This window comes from Prionailurus viverrinus, chromosome E1 (genome assembly GCF_022837055.1).
Source record: "Prionailurus viverrinus isolate Anna chromosome E1, UM_Priviv_1.0, whole genome shotgun sequence".
NCBI lineage: Eukaryota > Metazoa > Chordata > Mammalia > Carnivora > Felidae > Prionailurus > Prionailurus viverrinus.
The window spans coordinates 45,154,585-45,168,164 of NC_062574.1; the positions used below are offsets into that span (position 1 = coordinate 45,154,585).

General features: G+C 47.5%; 1 protein-coding gene across 4 annotated transcripts in view; it reads right to left on the minus strand.

Annotated features, from left to right (window-relative positions):
• The window catches only part of SLC39A11 (solute carrier family 39 member 11), a 342,858-nt gene that overhangs the window by 167,210 nt on the left and 162,068 nt on the right, over positions 1 to 13,580 (minus strand). The gene's annotated exons all lie outside the window — the stretch shown is intronic.

The following is a 13,580-nucleotide window of genomic DNA, read 5'->3' on the forward strand; positions in this document are numbered from 1 at the left end:
AATCCTACTTAGGACTCTTATCAGTTTTGTTCACCTTGCACCAAACGGGATAGACTTATCCCCTTAGGGGTGCATCCCCTCCTCTCTAATTTCTATTAGAATGACAGATTCCACAATCTTCCTCATTCGCCAAACCAGGAATGTGGGAACAAGCGCCTGGGCGGAAAGCCCACGGAACCCATTCTGAGAAACCCTGTTCCAGGAGGACCCAACCAAAGGAAATCCACGGAGAGACACCAGGTGAGGGTCCAAGGGAAGTGGCAAGGAGGTGTGCTTGCCCACGGGACAGCCTGTGATGCCTTCGCGTGTAAGGTTCCAGTCGGAAGCACGGGAGCAGGAACAGAATATCCGACCGAGACAGAGCTGCCGGGCACATCTCAAAACCGTAAACCACCTCCCCACCAAAATCTGTCCCACTCGATGACAGTAGAACCCCGAGCCTGCGGAGAAGTCAGGTCTGGGCTCAGCAAACAGGACCTGGCGCGCCACAGGGTGGGCTATACAGACAGCAGTGTGCCTGCTGCCATGGTAACCGCTGATCCGCCAGGAATGGGGAAGGAGGTGCTCTGCTAATTGAAACCCGGGCGACACTTTAGCATAAGCCCCAAGGAAGTTAATGCTCATCCTAGATTTTCTCCTATCTCTTTCTCCTCTGTCCGTTCATGTCACCAAGTGGCTTTAAAGTTTCCCCTTCCCCCTAAAAAGAAAATCATGCACCAAGATAAGACTTCTGATAAACCACTGAGCAGAATCTCCTTTCCCCCCCAAGCACCACTCTCAAGCAGAGCCTAAGATCCCGTTACTCCTTCCTGTTAGTAGCCTATCCATCTCAAAGGAAACGGATTGCCAAAAAGATTCTCAGGAACGCGCTGGCCTCACCATCAACCACCTCCCTGGGCACCCAGGGCACCAGGGTGAAAGGGTTAACAGGAGAGTTTTCCAACCCCCCCTCCCCCCCCCCCACCTACTGCAATGCTGAGTTGTCTCCCTCCTGGTCCTGAGTATGGTGGGTGCATACGGAAAACACCTGGAGCTGCAAGGTGAACTGGGAAAGCAAGCACGCCCACAACCCCAAAATCGTTACAGATGTACTCCCCACTCATAAAAGGAGTCCCCACTCAAAACCTCCCTCCCTGCCGAACAGCCTAACAGAAGTCCTGACCTGCCACTTACATCAGTCCTGTCGAATTTGAACGCGGATCGGCATTTTCGTTTCATTGTCAACATTACGGAAATGTCAAGTCCCAAGTCTTAAAAAAGATACGCGTCGTGAAGCTCCGGGAAGTGACACGTATGTATGTAAGGGGCGCTGCCTGCTGCCTGGCAGAGCCTGGGACACCTCGGACCTCGTGAACAACTCAAGACAGGACACGGTACAACGGCTGTGCAAATTTACATTTCTCCTAGAGACAGGTCTGTTTCCAGCAAGATTTAAACATTAAGATACAACCAAAATCTCCCTCCACAATGCCTAGAAATGACGGATGCGATAAACAAAAGGGTTTTTAAATGCGCATCTGAGCTTGCGACAAAGAAAAGGGATCGCTGATGACAAGGAAGCTATAAACCAGAGCCTAAATACCAAAACCGGTTCAGGTTCAGATGTTGCCTAGGGATTACCGAGGCCCCATTAACGGGTTCTGAGTGTTACTGTCCTCATGCAGCAAAGAGGAGGCCTTGTGCCCCACGAGGCAGGTGGTGAGAGTCTATAAATGCAAGGCTCACGAAATTCTGTCCCTATGTAGAAGGGGGCAGGAAAGTAGGACAAAAAGATCCATCCGGCTGCACAGAGAGACAAAAGAATGATTACACGTTTCTGCCTGGTTCCTGGAGGAAAAACTGTTTGAAGAACAAGAACCATGGGCTTTCACCTTAATCGTTCAGGGTTCTGAGTCTCTAGTGTCTGCTGGGCTGGGAAAACCCCGACTTGGACGTCACTGTAAAAATCAGTTCCGGGCTAACATCACTATAAAAGGGTCTTAGAGAAGCAAGTGCAAAACCATGTCGAAGGTCCTCCCACGATCCAGGGCCTTGGGAATCCTTCGAGCAAAAGCACACCCCACCAGAGAAGTACTGGTCTGAAAAGTTACAAAGCCAGGGCGCTGGGAGGCTCAGTCGGTTCAGCGTCCGACTTCGGCTCAGGTCATGATCTCGCACTTCATGGGTTCGAGCCCCGTGTCGGGCTCTGCGCTGACAGCTCGGAGCCTGGAGCCTGCTTGGGATTCTGTGTCTCCCTCTCTCTCCGCCCTTCTCCTCACTCACACTCTCTCTCTCTCAAAAATAAATCAAATATTAAAAATAAAAAGTTACAAGGCCTACGAGAAAACAACACACCGACAAATGGAGTCCATGATGCACCAAGGAGAAACATGGCTTTAAAATATAAAATATGCCTAACCTGGCATTAAAGACATGAAACACATAAAAGAAGAAATCAAACCTGTAAGAAAAGAACGAGCTGTAACAAAGGGAAGCAGACACAGTAAAAAAAAGCCAGAGACAGTTCAAAAATAAAAACTAGTCATCGCAATTAAAAACTCAACAGTCTGGGGCGCCTGGGTGACTCAGTCGGTTAAGCATCTGACTTCGGCTCAGGTCATGATCTCACACTCCCATGAGTTCGACCCCCGCCTCGGCCTCTGTGCTGACAGCTCGGAGCCTGGAGCCTGCTTCGGATTCTGTGTCTCCCTCTCTCTGGCCCTCCCCCGTTCACGCTCTTTCTCGGTCTCAAAAATAAATAAACATTAAAAAAAATAAAAAATAAAAAAACTTAACAGTCAACTTAAAAAGTGGGTGACAATCAGCTCAGTGTCTAATCCATGAACCAGAGAACAGCCCACAGAGAGATAAAGGGATAGAGAACATCAAGGAAAGTATAACACGTGGGGCAGATATATAAGAGCATAGAATAAACATCTATTAAGTGCTGCAGAAGACAATGAAGAATGAGGAAGAGGTAAATTTGAAGAGATAATTGCTAAGAAGAGATAATTGCTAAAAACTTCCCAGAAATTAATAATAATAATAATAATAATAATGAGTATTCAGCTTAAATAAGATAAAAATAGAGAGGGAGGCAAACCATGAGGGACTCTCTTTTTTTTATATACACAAATGTTTATTTATTTTTAAGAGAGAGAGAGAGGGAGAGACAGAGTGCTAGTGGGCAAGGGGCAGAGAGAGAGGGAGACACAGAAAGGGAAGCAGGCTCCAGGCTCTGAGCTGTCAGCACAGAGCCCGATGTGGGTCTCGAACTCACAAACCGCGAGATCGTGACCTGAGCCAAAGTCGGACGCTCAACCGACTGAGCCACCCAGGCACCATAAGAGACTCTTAAATACAGAGAACAAACCGAGGGTTGCTGGTGGGGTGTTGGGTGGGGGGATGGGCTAAATGAGGGATGGGCACTAAGGAGGGCACTTGTCGGGATGAGCACTGGGTGTTACGTGTAGGGGATGAATCTCTAAATTCTACTCCTGAAACCATCATCACACTGGATGTTCACTAGCTCGGATTTAAATAAAATTTAAAAGAAATAAAAATAAAGAAAAGAAAACAGAAAATTAAAAATAAAAGCAACAGCAAAAATAAATAAATAAATGCGTAACTAAATAAAGAGGTAAGTCTTTGAGTGATAAGAAGAGAAGAGCTCTCCAAGTCTTACGCAGAACAGCACACGCACACACACGTACACCTACAACGCCCCACCATGCTGAAACCGAGAAACACCAAGACAAATGAAAACGATACCAGAGGGAAAGACAGAAAACAGAGAGGAGGCCGCTGCTGGATACGTCTTTGTGACGCTCACAGAGACCGCGGCATGTAACACAACTCTCGCGGTCGAAGTGCAGTAATACTTCGGAATGACGTTGTCAACGTGCCAGAGGAAATAAAACTTTCTGTCAACCGAGGCATTTAGACGCAACTCAGTTTTTCCTTCAAGAGTCAGAGCAAAATAGAGGTATTTTTAGATGAGAGAAGAGATGTTTATCCTTCTGGGTGCTGAGTAAGGAAATAATAAAGGAAGAAAGAAAAGGGAAAGGGGTGTGAAGCGTGGAACGATGGCGAACAAAGAAATGGGCAGAACTGCTGGAAAATACACGCAACTGCTGATCATATAAAGCAATAACAAGAATTGATAAGCAGGATGTCATTAAAATTTAAAAGTTGGGTGGGGGGAGGGCTCCTGGGTGGCGCAGTCGGTTAAGCACCCGACTCTTGATTTTGGCTCGGGTCACGATCCCAGTGTCATGAGATCAAGCCCCACGTCAGGCTCTTCACTGACAGCAAAGAGCTGCTTGGGATTCTCTCTCTCCTCTCTCTCCTCTCTCTCTGCCTCTCCCCCCTTTCTAAAATGACAATAATAATAATATTTTTAAGGTCTATTTTAAAGGTCTATTTTCTATTTTTTAATAGAAGTTTTCAGAAGAAAAATATAGACCCCCAATCTAGGTTTATTCTGATTCCTTCTATCTCCATTCGTGGTCTTATATAATAAAAATAATCAATGTCTGATAAATGTCAAGAAATTATTAAACATGTGTTGGCTGAATAAATGAGATAATGGCTCCAAAGCATTACAAGATCCTGAATCATTAGAGGATCCTAAATTAAGGACTCACTTATGCTTATTAAACTGTTATCAAAATGCTTATCCAAAGCTTTTTAATCATTGTTTGAGATCAGAAGATTTATGTTAAAGCTACAGTTATCAAGAAAGTGTGGCTTATAAATGACAAACTTATACAGAATAGAATTATAGCTAATATAGGGGCACCTGGGTGGGGCGCCTGGGTGGCTCAGTCGGTTAAGCATCCGACTTCGGCTCAGGTCATGGTATCATGGTCCGTGAGTTCGAGCCCCGCGTTGGGCTCTGTGATGACAGCTCAGAGTGTGGAGCCTGCTTCCGATTCTGTGTCTCCCTCTCTCTCTGACCCTCTCCGTTCATGCTCTGTCTCTCTCTGTCTCAAAAATAAATAAACATTAAAAAAATTAAAAATATATATATAATAGGGGCACCTGGGTGGCTCAGTTGGTTGAGAATCTGACCCTCGACTTCAGCTCAGGTCTTAAAGCAGTGAGATTGAGCCCCGAACTGGGCTCCATGTGAGTGTGGAGCCTGCTTGGGATTCTGTCTCTGTCTCTCTCTCTCTCTCTCTCTCTGCCCCTCTCCCACTCTCTCTCTCCCTCTTTCTCTCTCTCTAAAATTAAAAAAAAATAAAACCGGGGCGCCTGGGTGGCGCAGTCAGTTAAGCGTCCGACTTCAGCCAGGTCACGATCTCGCGGTCCGGGAGTTCGAGCCCCGCGTCAGGCTCTGGGCTGATGGCTCAGAGCCTGGAGCCTGTTTCCGATTCTGTGTCTCCCTCTCTCTCTGCCCCTCCCCCATTCATGCTCTGTCTCTCTCTGTCCCAAAAAAAATAAACGTTGAAAAAAAATTTTTTTAAATAAAAAATAAAAAATAAAATAAAACCAAACATACTTTTACCAGATGATCCAGCAATCACGCCCCTTAGTATTCACCCAAAGGAATTGAAAACGTACATCCTCACAACATCTTGCACATGGATGTTTATAGCAGCTTTCTTCATAACTGCCAAAACTTAGGAGCAACCGACATGCCCCTGAGCAGGTGAACGGATAAACATCCAGATGTTAGCACATCCAGACAAGGGAATACTATTCAACACTGAAAAGAAACGAGCTATCAAGCCATGAAAAGACATGAATGAGCCTCAAATGCCTATTACTTAGTGAAAGAAGGCAATAATGAAAAGGCTGTACGTGAACACAGACTGTATGTGTTTGACCGTATGGCATTCTGGAAAAATCAAACTATGGAGACAGTCAAGAGAGGAGTGGTTGTCAGGGAGGAGGGGGGATAGGAGGAGCACAGAGGATTTTTAGGGCAGTGAAAATACTCTGCATGATACTGTAATGGTAGATACATGGCATTATACGTTTGTTTAAAACCAAAGAATGTACAAGACCAAGAGTGAACCCTAATGTAAACTGTGGACTCTGGGTGCTAATGATACGTCCACAAAGGTTCTTTAGAAGTCACAAACGTACCTCTCTGGTCCGGGGGTGTTGACCATGGGGGAGGCTGTGCATGAGAGAGGGCGGGGAGTATACGAGGGATCTCTGAACCTTCAGCCCAATTTTGCTGTGAACCTAAAATTGCTCTGAAAAAATAAAATCTACGTTTAAAAAAAATAAAACAATAACAATACTAGTAACTAACTTGGAGGTATCAGAAAAAAAAAAAGGTAGAACTAAAATGTTAGAAAACTAATAGGGACGATGCCGGGGTAAAGCAAGTTACAAGCATCCAGGGCCCTGAAAGATTGCTAGGGAGGAGGGGAGAGAGGTACTCTTTAATTTCGAACATCATTAAGTCATATACTATCCCTGTTAAAACGTCAAAGGTAGCCACAAACACGAAAGTGAATTTAAAACGTTCAAACAAATAAAGCGTGGGGGAAAAAAAGGAGAAAGTCGTGTAGAAAGGTCAATACACCCAATAAAGTCCAAAAGAGGGGAGAAAATAGGTGGTAAATAGAAAGAACAACACAAAAGAGGGAGAAGCGCTATCCGTCTTGGGTAACGCCATACCACCATCCCCAGCACGTCTCCAAGGTGCACAGTCTCTGGTGTGCAGTGTGATGTACACACACACACACACACACACACACACACATTAGAAGCAAAATGGGAGTACTGAGAGACTATTGAAGGGGATCCCAAATGCACCGTTTGGGCGTAAGGATTATTTTTAGCTTAAGGCAATTGAGCAACAGCGGGTTCAGGAAGAACTCTCTGCCTTCTCTCCTTCTGCCTAAGGGCAGGATATAAATCGCCATTCCTAATGGTGCCTGTCCCTCCCTGCACCAGAAAGAGAACACACCAGAGATGATTGGTTTGCATCACAAACCTTACCAAATAATCCTTACCCACCATTAGTTTCCCCCATATATTTTTCCCCCACAATGTGTGGCCCCAGAAGCTCAGAGTTTTTTTCTTTGTCTAGTAATTTGCCTAGTAATTTGACCCCATGTCAAAATGGTATATAAGTTCTCAATCCTAAACACTGCTTTGGGTTTTCAGGTCTTTTCTGTGGAGCCCTCATGCACATAAAATTAACAATAAAATTTTATTGTGTTTCTCCTGTTAGTCTGTCTTTTGTCAGTTTAATTCACAGGTCCCAGGCACTGAACATAAGAGAGTAGAGGTAAAGTGTTCTTTGTTTTTTTTCCCCCCTCCTCTACACTATCAAATTATCAAAGAATAATAATTCCAGAGGATGAATGGTTGGGAGGGAGGGGAAGAAAGACAACAACTCAACCCTGGATGATGCTGGTGTAACCTTAATATTCACACCAGAGAAACAAAACATAAATAAAAATTTTAAGCCACACTCACTTATGAACATAGATGCAGGGGTGCCTGGGTGGCTCCAGTTGGTTAAGCGTCCAACTTCGGCTCAGGTCATGATCTACGGCTTATGGGTTCGAGCCCCACATCAGGCTCTGTACTGACAGCTCAGAGGCTGGAGCCTGTTTCGGATTCTGTGTCTTCCTCTCTCTCTGCCCCAACCTCGCTCGCACTATGTCTGTTTCTCTCTCTCTCAAAAATAAATAAATATTTAAAAAAAGAACATAGATGCAAAATGACTGTGGATAAAAAGAGACTATCTTTAGTATCTATCAAAAGATATCTATCAAAACTCTACCTACGAAACATCATATTAATGGTAAAAAAAAAAAATTGAAAAGTTCTCTTCAGCGTTCATGAGATAGGCAGAATTCTAAAGATAGCACCCAAAGGTCCCCCTTCCCCACTTGTGTGCACATTTTGCATAATCCCGGGGACTGTGTATACAATGGATTTCACTCCATGATTACAAAAAATTGACCTTGGGGGCGCCTGGGTGGCGCAGTCGGTTAAGCGTCCGACTTCAGCCAGGTCACGATCTCGCGGTCCGGGAGTTCAAGCCCCGCGTCGGGCTCTGGGCTGATGGCTCAGAGCCTGGAGCCTGTTTCTGATTCTGTGTCTCCCTCTCTCTCTGCCCCTCCCCCGTTCATGCTCTGTCTCTCTCTGTCCCAAAAATAAATAAAATGTTGAAAAAAAAATTAAAAAAAAAATTGACCTTGAAATAGGGAGATCAGCCAGGTAGCCTGGCCTCATCCCATGAGCTCTTTGAAAGAGTTTTCTCCAGCTGGTTCCTGAATAGGACGCCAACAATTTCTCTGGGGCTAGGCTCAGAAATGTGCATCGCGAGTAGGCACTCCCAAAGCAATGAGCCCCAGCGTCGCCATCCCCAAGTGGTAGCAGTGAAAGGGACAAGAAAATCACCAGACAACGTTTGCTCTGCTGTTTGTCAAAATGTCCATTTGCAAGGATCTGGGAAGCATCAGATTCTTACAGGAGAGAAAGGAAAACCTGTCCTCCACCCTCCTAGGTTCTGCAGCTGGGGCCTGGAGATTAAACAGACAAAGGACAGACTGACAAGAGAAAAACAGAGTTTATTAACGTGGGCAGCACATACATACGTGGGTGAAGCTGGGTGATGAATAACTCAAAGGGGTGATTAGAATTTGGGGCTTATGGAGCATCTAAACAAAGAGCAACAGATTTGTAGAGAAGTAACAAGACAAAAGCCAGGGGAACTGGGCTTGAAGGAAGACAGACTGTGGGAGCGTAAATAAATACACGGAGGAACCGATAGGAGACAAGGGTTGTTTTCACTGGGCACCTCGTGGGCACTTCTCCAGGATGACAAGCATCTCTGGCGACGCACAGAACTTCTGCCCTTCCTGGTACAAGGAGGGTACCTTCCTCACAGGAAATTTTATGTCATGTTTTGTTTTTTTATTATTCTTTTTTCAATGTTTATTTATTTTTGAGAGAGACAGAGTGAGCAGGGGAGGGGCAGAGAGAGAGAGGGAGACAGAATCGGAAGCAGGCTCCAGGCTCTGAGCTGTCAGCACAGAGCCCCGACGCGGGGCTCGAACACACAAACCACGAGGTCGTGACCTGAGCCAAAGTCGGGACGCTTAACCGACTGAGCCACCCAGGCGCCCCTAGGTCATGTTTTTAGGTAGGAAGGGAGAGGTCAGAGAGTCCTTCCTGCCTCTGCTGTTCCTCAAGCGTCTGCTCCAAATAATCGATAAGCCAGTGGCACGTTTTGGGGTGGCATTCTCTGATCTGCCGCATCCTGGGATATTGGAGTGCGTGTTAAACATGCAACCCTGGGCTCCCTCCCTGGAGAATCCACTACCGTCAGCGGGTGGCAGGTTCATCTTCTTGAAGTGCGTTTTTAAAGATTGGTTTTCTTTTTTTTTTTTTTTTTTTTTTTAATTTTTTTTTCAACATTTATTTATTTTTGGGACAGAGAGAGACAGAGCATGAACGGGGGAGGGGCAGAGAGAGAGGGAGACACAGAATCGGAAACAGGCTCCAGCCTCTGAGCCATCAGCCCAGAGCCTGACGCAGGGCTCGAACTCACGGACTGCGAGATCGCGACCTGGCTGAAGTCGGGCGCTTAACCGACTGCGCCACCCAGGCGCCCCTAAAGATTGGTTTTCTTAACATGAAAAGAGCATAGAGAAGAAAAGAAAATGGGTGTGTAATCCCACTGCCCAGATAATCCCTGATGGCATTTAAAAGCATGAAAATAACAGAGGTGTGTGGTTAGAAATGCAAACAGAAAAGGTTGAAATGAAAACCAGGAGTTTCCCTCCCCCCACCCCCCGCCAAGTGTCTCTTTCCAAGGTAACCAGTGATCAAACTTCTGATGCACTCTTCCAGAAAAAAATACCACATATCACATTAATACCAGGACATTCATCCTGTCCAATAGTTCCTTTTTTTTTCTAACTCAAAAGGAATTATATTGTTTCCAGCTTTGTAGTTGGCTTTTTTTGTTTAACATAACCTGTAGATTTTTCTACATCTGCATTTAAAACACCTCCCCTGTTTACCTAAATAGGTTGAAAGGAGGGAAGGACTAAAAGTAATTCTAATGAGGGCGGGTGGGGGGGGGGTGCAGTGAGCAGACCACACTCAGAATTGGGTCCTGGAAGACAGGTGTATTCACATGAAACTCTCTCTGGTTGTGGTGTCCATCCCTGAAGAGGCCTCAGAAACGCCCTCCATGCCTCCCTAACAGGCAGGACCGCAGAATACCTCTGAACACCCTGCCTTTACACAATATCCGGGTGCATCCTGTCACAGGACAACTGGGTAAATATTCCCATCCAGACTCGGGTTAGCCACCTGCAAGGGTCTCAGGATAATTGCCATTGGGGGGGGGGGGGAGCGGGGGGCGCAAGGTTAGGCAGGAAATGATTCCTGGCTTTACCTCTGAGAATGGTGTGCCCAGAGGCGATTCATTCATCCGCAAAGCATCCCGAGTAGACCCCCAAATCACCACTCACCCACTTTCAATCTTGGCTCCAGGCCCAAGCAAAGGGAGGGGAGAGAATGGTCCCCCATGGCCCCAGATGCTCTCCAGATGCACAGAGAACCCCCTCCCCCTACTCCCGTGGCTGCACTCCCCGGCAGATTTTTGGCTGACCGTTCAGTGGCTCCAAAGAGAACATTGCTGCTGGGCCCAAAGCCCCGATCTGCAGCCCCACCTGTCTTTTAATGGGAAAAGTTTGGCCTGCTAATGAGCCTATGATGTCCATCACCTAATTATCTCTCAAAATCCTCGGCGATCCCTCTTCCCTGGCTGCAGCGATGATGCCTGTCCCTGGGAGATCTGCAGGGGGGAGAGGGAAAGCGATGCCCCAGATCAGTGTTTTCGCTCCTGTCCCAGCGCTGGGGGAGGCCGGTGGTCCCACCCAGCAGACAGAGTCCTAAAGCGAAGGGGGCTAGAAGCCGAGACCCACATCCCACAGGCACCCCCAGAGGGAGAGCCTGGGGTAAGCGTGCTTTACTCTGCTCCCCAGGGACAGTCAAGGGGACCAGGCAGGTACAACTCACCCACTCTGCCAGATTCTCGGACTGTTCTCTTGAACTGTGGGCACAGTGACTGGGAGCCAGGGTGGGGGGTGGGGTGGGCACAGCTCTAGCTAGAAAACGGGCCTGCAGGTTGCAGGATGCAAATGGCAAGCAGAAAGGATAGGCCTGGGCGGGGAGGCAGAGAGGAATGAATAGACACCGCCTGCCTGCCTTCAGCTTCCCACTTCCTAATCCCAGTGTTCCCCAGAGGACCGGGGCATCTCCCCACCCCTGGATTCTGTGCCCTTAAGATGCACTCTCTCCTCCTCCTCCAGCTAGTATGAAGTGGGTTCCCCTCCCCTTCAACCACAGGCTACTGCCCGAATCAAGACAAAAGCCGCAGTTGTGATAAAGTCTTGGCAGCTGTCCGTGGAACCAGAGAACAGCAGGTCAGAAATAACCACTGAAACGTTTGCCCGGGGAAAGCAAGCCTCTGGGACCAGGGAGCACGGATGATTATTCGCTCCAAAGCAGAGAGACGTGTTCAGAGTCCACTGTGCGTGCCCTGCTGGGTGCTGGGCCACTTCTCACTGTCTGTCACCCCAGACCCAAGCAGCTCCCTCTTGCGATGTGGTTGCCTAAGTGCCGGGAAGAGCTCCCCCCTCGGCAAGGCTGGCTACTCAGAGGATGGGACCTGGGCACCTATTTGTCACAGGGATGCTGAGCAAAGCTCAGGCACCAGGGGAAAGGGGAAAAGACTGCTTCCCGGTAATTCAAGGTCCTATAAATCCCCCCCCCCCCCCCCCCCCCCCCGTTGTGCCGGTGAAGTGGCTGAGATAGGAGCCGGAAGTTACCAGTCCAGACAGAAAATTGACCAGCTTCACCTTCGCTCCCAAAGCAGGGACAAGTCTGAGAGGAAAGAGAGAGTCCAGATGGCAGACGAGCAGAAGCGTTCCTGACGGGTGAGAGGGCACAGTGGCCACCAGGGGCACTGTCTGTATTCTCGTGGGTCCCACCCTGGCCCCTCCCCAGGAGAAAGAACCCAGCCAGGGTCTCCGACCAATTGTGAACAAGGCAAAGAGGACACAGATTGGAGAGTTCAGGACCCCGTCATTTCTAATTATTGTCCCTGAAAACATAGCCTAATCATCTTATACCCCCAAATAAAGCTGAGAAATGTTATAGTGGCTGCAGATTGAATACACTGGGGGAAAAAAAGGGAACCTCACAACCAAAAAACCCAGGCAGGCAAATATATCTCCAACAGGATCGTAGACAAATACAGAGAGCAAATCAGTGTGGAGAGAGGAAAAGAAGAGACAGGAGCTATTTTGAGACAGAAAAGCTGCTGCAATTAGGCTGCATGCTGAAATAACATTTTGAGGGTGGAGGGAAGTCACAAGGAATGTAATTAAGTGAACTGTATATATGATTTTAAATCCTGTTCACATTAATGCTGTAAATATTCCACTTAATTCATCATTATTGAATTTACCAGCAATGCTGCAGGGTAAAACTTCAGCCCTAAGTTTAATTACACCCAGGCAAAGTGGAGCATTTTTCATGTTCCGGAGAGCTGCCAGATGGAGAAAGATGCAGTTTCATAACGGTGCACCTTTCTGGACACAGCCACCACCCTCCTGAGGGATTCAGCGGCGGGCAGAGGGATCCTGGAGCGCCCCCCCCCTCCCCCGCCCCTGAGGCTCTGTGCCAGTGAACTTGCAAAGCAAGATAGAGATCTATGGAAAAGCTATTCAAAACCAGTGATGGCAAATGCTCTACGATCCATCCACCTTTCCTTTGCTCACCTTCCACTAGAGTATGCACGCATGCGTGTGCACACACACACGCACATCCACACTCATCGCCATGCACGTGTCCATCGTCCTACATTCACGCCGCTCTGGATGGTTACCCAGTTTGTGCATGTTCATTTATTAATGATCATCCTGCAGTCAGGGCTTCTTCCCTAACTCCCGTCCTCCCTTCTCCTTAGAGCACTTCCCACGCTTACTGTGTTAGCACCTCGTCCTCTGGGGATCAAAGTTAAACTTGGACGTTTTCCTCTTTGTTCTCTTGAGACATCATCTCATGCTCTGTCGTGGCCCAAAATGTCCAGGTCACTGGGTGGATATAAAGGCTGGATTATGATGGTCGAGAAGAGAATAAATGAGGAGCAACTGTGGAATGCTCATGGAGGGGAGGGGGCAGGAGCCCTGGGCTTCCTCTCTGGGGGGCTGACTTCCCCCAGCCTCCAAACCGAAGTCAAGTAGAGAAGGGCTGAGGGAGCACATTATTAAGTTCTACACGTTTGACTGTGTTTGTTAGAATATAGTGCTAATGAGGCCACAATCACAGAAAGCTAGAGGCTACAGAAACCTTTTCAATGTCCCTGCACCCACAGCCATGAAATAAGCCCCCAGGCCCTGGCCGGGCCCCCAGCACGTTCAGGACCTTGGTGAGGAGGTGAGCTAAGAGAAAACGCATAATGTGAGTTAATGCTGCACCTGGTTTAGGAAAAAAACCTAATTAAGTACCGTCTCACTAAAAGATTGAAAAGCATCCCCGTCTCGATAAGGGAGAACAGCCACTCGCACACTTTCAAAGACCGTTGTACGCATCTGAGAAAGACA